General features: G+C 39.5%; 1 pseudogene; it reads right to left on the bottom strand.

Moving 5' to 3' along the window:
* Positions 1–2,437: 2,437 nt before the first annotated feature.
* LOC143656806 (coiled-coil domain-containing protein 62-like) lies at positions 2,438–5,026 on the bottom strand (annotated as a pseudogene).
* Positions 5,027–7,139: the final 2,113 nt, after the last annotated feature.

Raw genomic sequence — 7,139 nt, 5'->3', positions numbered from 1 at the left:
GGCTGCCTTTACAAAATGGGATTAATATTAAAACATGGCTTTTCTAGGGTACATACATCATTTCAAACCAGCACACTACCATTGGTAGAAACTGAATAAAGGGTACATAGGATCTCTTTGTGTTATTCTTACAACTGCATGTGAATCTATAATTTATCTCAAAAGAAAGAGTTTAAAAGAGAAGGAAAGAGGGTGGGCCATGGTGGTTTAGCCTGCAGAGTTCTCGCCTACCATGCAGGAGACCCGGTTTCCCGGTGTCTGCCCATGTTAAAAAAAAAGAGAGAGAGAGAAGTAAAGAGACAGAAGAAGAAAGAGGAAGAAGAGGAGGAAGAGAAAGAAAAAGTAGACAGAAGAGGAAGAAAAGGAGGATCAGGGAACCTATGGAGATTTAAGAGATGAATGAACTAATTGTAGTGCCTGTACCTTATTTATTTGGTTTCTGATCCAAAGGAACAAGTTATAAACAAAATATCCTTATCTTTTAGACTAGCATGTACAATTATATGATATCTGGACTTTGCTTTAAAGAAATTGGGATGAGGGATGATGGGTAGGAGTACAGGTGAAATAAAATGATAGTTTTTTAAAGTTTTCCTTCTTTTTTCTATGTATTGGATCGTTTTAAATATCATTTGAGGGAATTTGGCTTCCAGATATGATGGATTAGCTAGTATCCAATTAACTCTCCTACTAGGAACGATTCTAAGAGATACAGACAACATGTTTTTTTTTAATAAACTATTTGAAGATATCAGAGAAGAACCAAAGTAGCCAGGACTCAAGTAGCAAAGATGAAAGAATAAGGAGAACATATGAAGATGAGCTGAGGTTTCCACCGCTTCCCCCTCGGGGCTTTTGCTTATCCACATTTCCCAGCGTAGAGGATGAATAGAAAGCAGAGGCAGGCTCCTGAGCTAGTTTAGGATCCAAGGCTACCACGGCGGCCAGGCCCTGTGGAAACAAGTTCCCAAAGAGAACTGAACCAAGGAAGAGTGAGCTGCTGAACCTGATGCATTCAATTTCCTTGTGAGGTAATTACGAACCTTTTTATTTTGGCATTTGTAGAGCATATGCAGAAAACCAAGCATAAAACAGCTGCAAGAGGATGGAAGCTAAGGGAAGATTTGGACGCTTTCCTAATGTGTGGGTGCAAAAATGAAGCTGGTGCCCACCAAAACAAGGCCATGGGATAAGAGCAAAAGTTTTCCCTCAGAACCCTGGGATACACTAAAAGCAATGAAAACTAGAAAAAGTCAGCTTTGATTAGATTCAGGTGATTTGCCCACAATATATATATACCTGTCAGAATAATGGTAATCCTCCATGTACTCTCTAGAAATTATATAAAATGCCTGGCATTCAATATAAAATTATTAGTCATGTAAGGAATTAGCTGAAGACCAAAATCAACGATCAAAACAGACCTTCAGTCAATTCAGATATTGGAGTTATCAGCACAAATTTGCTAACAGCTTTATTGAGGTATAATTGACATATAATTGCTCATATCTAGAATGTACAATTTGATAAGTTTTGGCACAGGTACATACACATGAAACAATCACCACAATCAAGATAATGAGCATATTCATCATTCCCCAACTGTCTTTACATCCTTCTCCTTATATCCCTTTGTAATCCCTCCAGCTCTTCCCCTTGTACATTCCTACTATGTTATTATTTTTCTTCAAACAAATAATTAAAAGATTACATAACCATTAGAGATTTAAATAATTATAAAAATACCTGTGTATTTACCAATGTACCATTTCCAGTGCTATTCATTTTCTTTCCTTATTTTTTTATTATTAAAATATTTTTTATTGACTGAAGCCAATCAGTTCTCTGAGAAGGGAAAGAGGCACACAGTATATTCTTTAAAATATTAAATTATTTTACAAGTTAAAACTTTAAAGTGTTCTAATTTTTAATGATTTTTTAAAATGCACATAAAACATAATCTTCTAACAAGCTTTCGTTTGCATAAGTAGATGAGAAAACTATAGCCCCAGACAAGACACAGGTTTAAAAGATTTAGATAGTTAAAATAGCATTTTATACCATTGATTACCAGATGCAGGGGTTCTCTGTTTTATGTTCACACTTTAAAGGAGCTTCTCTAGTATTTAACTGTAGTCCACATCTTTAAAGTCTTTTTCTTTTCTTAGCATAATTCCAAGTTTGTACTTATACAATATACATCAAGGTCTAATTTCCAAATATATATTTCTTAACCATGAAAATGGTTAGCTGAAAACAAGACATAGATGTTTAAAAATTTGGATTTCCGTTTCTGCTTCCCCTTGGTATTAAATGTTGCTTCCAAAGGTTAAAATGCCCTTTTTGTTTGCAAGGTTAAGTATTTGGTCTTGATGTCTGCTTCCTGCCTTCCACATAGATGAGCAAACTGTCTCCATGATCACACTGAATAGTGAAGTCAACTTTTGCATTCTTCAATTGTCAGGGTGCTTTTTTGAGCTGACTCTCCTGAGAAGTCTAAGTTATTTTGGGCACTGCTGCTGACAATCTCAGAGCTAATGGGGAGTACCATACTCAGTTCCAGGTCAGTAACCACCTGACGAGAGATTCTGCTAGCAAATGCTGAAGCTTACTTATGGGAGAAAAAAATCATCCTTTTCACTGGGCAAGGCTGCATCTTTGTTGATTAATAAAATCTTAGGTGAATTCTTTTTATCAGAAGAGAAGTCTGTCTCTATACAATTCTCATCCCCTCTTAAAGTAAATTTTGAAGAACTCAAGCAAAAGGAATGTGGGGTGGCAACTGGTTCACTTGTCGAGGAGTTAGATTTTGTTCCACTGATGTTTTCTGAACAAGCGCACACAGATTTGTGGGAAACAATTCTTTCCACCTTAGGAGGCTTGAAAATACTCACCCACTCTGTATCAGACAGGTGGCCTGGGGCTTCAACTATGAAGTTACTAGGGTGGCAGCACTGAGCTTCACAAATGTTACTGTCACCCAGACAGGCTTCATTTTTCTGGCAACAAGAGACTTCAGATTTTTCCATCAGATCTTGACATGCAGCATCTAACTTTTTTTGGCTGTTTTAAATTGGAACAATTAGTCAGGCCCAGGTAAACACTGAAATCATGCCACTGCTTTTCATCAGATATAGTTGCTTCGGATAGTTGTTTCTTTCCATTTTGAATCCCAATTTCATTACCTTTTGGTGATTTTGCATGGATCTTGCACAACATACTTTTGTTTTCAGGTTCGATCTCAATTTTCCCTTCCAGAGGCCAGAACTTTTGCTTCTCCACTGAGTCTTTGGTAAATAGACATGAGATAGCAGTTACACTTTTTTCCCCAAATGAAGGATTAACCTGTGATTTCTCCTCTTCGCATATATCACAAGAGTTCTTGTCTGACTTAGTTTGGTGAACCAACGTGGTCTCAAATTTTTGGTCTCTAACCAGTAACTTTTGATTTTTCTCTCTTTGAACATCAACTTGTGGGTGGTTATTTTCAAGGTCTGATAAACACATGTCTCTGCTGGATTCCAGAGCCTTTGACTCCTCCATCTTTGAGTCATATATCTGTATTAATTCCTGAGAATTTTCCACATTGAAATGAAGAAACTGAAGATCACACTGTTGTTTTACATAAACCTGACTCAGATTATGCAGTTCAGTGTTTGTACGCTCCTGCTTTGATTCCGCAATATCAAGTAACTAGTCTTTCCTCTTTTCTCTCTCTACAGTAAAAACCAATTCATCGTGTAGGCAACTTTTCTCTTGTTTGAGGCGAATGATTTCTTCTCATTCATTATTTTCAGTTGTCTTTTCATTCAACTCATCTTTTAGTTTATTAATTTCACTCTTAAGTACTTTCAGTTTCTGCTTATAATCTTGCTTTTCTTTCATAATACAAGTCTCCACCATCTTGGCATCATGTAATGCCTGCTCTAACAACTTAAATTTGCCCAAACAGTCTGCAATGTGGTTGACTGCCTCGATATCTTCGTCTTTTAGCTTTATCATTGGAGTCAGTGCCTGTTCTCTGTCCTATCTGACCAGAAAGTTCCACTAAGGTATTGCTGAGATTGTTATTTCTAGCCTCAAGGTCTTCAGAGAGGAGAGAAGCATGGGTTGGGTTACCTTTTAAACCATTTCTTGAAGTTGTAGTTGAGTCTTCTGAAGAACCATTTGGCATTCGTTTTTATTAGATTCAAGGATTTTTACCTTCTTTGTGAGCGACCTTATTAGCTCACTTCTTTTATGCAGTTTACCTTCTAATTTGCTGCATCCTTCTTCCAAAGCCAACACTTTCTGCCGATCCTCTTCCCAGGAAAGAAGTTGTCTTTGATGGACTGCAGCCATCTCACTGAGCTCTTTATCACGATCTTTCAATTCTCCAGTTAGCAGATGCAATTCTTTCCTTTGTTTCTCAATAGTGGAAACCTCAGTTTCTGACCCAATGTCCTAGATTCTATCATTACCAAGATTTTGCAGCATCTGCTTCAATTTTCTGTTTTCTTTCCTTTGTTGACAAGAAATACACCATTTCACTCGTACAAACTTCAGCATGCATCTCTAACTCCGGGAGAGGTAGGTCGCAAAGAGTTCGTAGGTGTTTCCTCCGCGGTGTAGAGTCAGTGTGGGCAGTGTCACCTTAGAAACGCCATAGGCATGCCCACCAGGAGCAGCTGGACGAGCCAGGAGCCCCGCAGCCCCGCAGCCCAGCAGCCCTGCAGCCCCCCGGCCGGCCCCAGCAAGCCCACACAAACTGCCTGCCCAACTCAGACATGCCTGGTCCACTGTTCATTTTCTTGTGTGGATTTCTATTTGCTTCTGATTTCCTTTTCTTCTGCTGGAAGGACTTCCTTTAAAGTTTTTTGCAGTATATGTCTGCTAGTGATGAATTTTTTTAGTTTTCATATGCCTGAAAATGATTTTATTTCACTTTAATACTTTAAAGGTATTTTTTGCTGGTATAGAATTCCAGTTTGACAGTTTTTTTCCTTTCAGTATTTTAAAGATGGCTCCACTGTCTTCTCACTTGCATCGTTTCCAGTGAGATATCTGCTGCCATCAGTAACTTTGTTCCTCTATGTGCAATCTGCCTTTGTTCTAGTTGCTTTTAAGATTTTTCTGTTTATTACTGGGTTCAGGCAATTTGACTATGACCTTCTTAAGTGTAGTATTCTTCCTGTTTCCTGACTTGGTGTTTGTCAAGTTTCTTCTATCTGTGGGTTTATTGCTTTCAACAAATTTTGAACATTTCAATAGATATTTCTTCAAATATTTTCCTATCCCTTCTCCCCAACCTCATTCCCATCCTCTAAGTACCCATATATGTCCCTTGAAATTGCCCAACTTCTCACTCTTACTGTTCATTTTAAAAATTCTTTCTGGACTTCTGGAGAAGATGGCGGCTTAGTAAGACGCGCGGGTCTTAGTTCCTCCTCCAGAACAGCAACTAAAGAAACAGAAACAATACAAAACAGCTCCCGGAGCCACGACAGAAACCAAAAAGACAGCGTACCCCATTCTGGAACGGCTGAACGGGCAGGGAGAATCCACTGTGGTGAGATACCCGAGGGGCACGCGTTTTCCCAGCCAGGGCGGCTGGCGACTGGGGTCCCTTCCACGCATGTGGCTCCCTGGTCTGACTGGGAACGTTGGATAGCGGGGCCCTCCCGCTATGCTTGGCGTCTCGGGCCAGCTGGGCAATTTGGACCGGCACTCCCCCAAGCCGCAGCGGCCGGCGACCACCCCTCCACGCGCGGTTTCCCGGGCCGACTGCGAGATTTGGATTGGCAGGTTAAAGGAGCCGCAGCATCTTTTGTTGGTGGAACCCGCAGACAGACGAGCACCACGAGCGCCACCTACTGGGCAGAAGAGGAAAAACAGAGCCCAGAGATTTCACAGAAAAACCTTTCAACCAGCCGGGTCCCACACCCAGGGAAATCTGACTAAATGCCCAGACACGAGCAGAAAATAATGGATGACGCTCGGAAAATTGAAGATATGGCCCAGTCAAAGGAACAAACCAATAGTTCAAATGAGATACAGGAGCTGAGGCAACTAATGCTGAATATATGAACAGAAATGGAAAAACTCTTCAAAAACCAAATCAATAAATTGAGGGAGGACATGAAGAAGACATGGGCTGAACAAAAAGAAGAAATAGAAAATCTGAAAAAACAAATCACAGAACTTATGGGAGTGAAGGAAAAAGAAGAAAAAATGGAAAAAACAATGGATACCTACAATGGTAGATCTAAAGAGACAGAAGCTACAATTAGTGAACTGGAGGATGGAACATCTGAATTCCAAAAAGAAACAGAAACTATAGGGAAAAGAATGGAAAAACTTGAGCAGGGGATCAGGGAACTGAATGACAATATGAAGCGCACAAATATACGTGTTGTGGGTGTCCCAGAAGGAGAAGAGAAGGGAAAAGGAGGAGAAAAACTAATGGAAGAAATTATCACTGAAAATTTCCCAACTCTTATGAAAGACCTAAATTTACAGATCCAAGAAGTGCAGCGCACCCCAAAGAGAATAGACCCAAATAGGCGTTCTCCAAGACACTTACTAGTTAGAATGTCAGAGGTCAAAGAGAAAGAGAGGATCTTGAAAGCAGCAAGAGAAAAACAATCTGTCACATACAAGGGAAACCCAATAAGACTATGTGTAGATTTCTCAGCAGAAACCATGGAAGCTAGAAGACAGTGGGATGATATATTTAAATTACTAAAAGAGAAAAACTGCCAACCAAGACTTCTATATTCAGCAAAATTGTCCTTCAAAAATGAAGGAGAAATTAAAACATTTATAGACAAAAAGTCACTGAGAGAATTTGTGACCAAGAGACCAGTTCTGCAAGAAATACTAAAGGGAGCACTAGAGTCAGATACGAAAAGACAGAAGAGAGAGGTATGGAGTAAAGTGTAGAAAGAAGGAAAATCAGATATGATATATATAATACAAAAGCCAAAATGGTGGAGGAAAGTATTATCCAAACAGTAATGACACTAAAAGTTAATGGACTGAATTTCCCAATCAGGGGACATAGACTGGCAGAATGGATTACGACCCGGCAATACCACTGCTAGGTATCTACTCAAAGGACTTAAGGGCAAGGACACAGACGGACATTTGCACGCCAGTGT

Source organism: Tamandua tetradactyla, chromosome 15 (genome assembly GCF_023851605.1).
Source record: "Tamandua tetradactyla isolate mTamTet1 chromosome 15, mTamTet1.pri, whole genome shotgun sequence".
NCBI classification, from domain to species: domain Eukaryota; kingdom Metazoa; phylum Chordata; class Mammalia; order Pilosa; family Myrmecophagidae; genus Tamandua; species Tamandua tetradactyla.
Note: the sequence above shows the minus strand (reverse complement) of the source record. Positions and strands in the feature narration are given on the sequence as shown.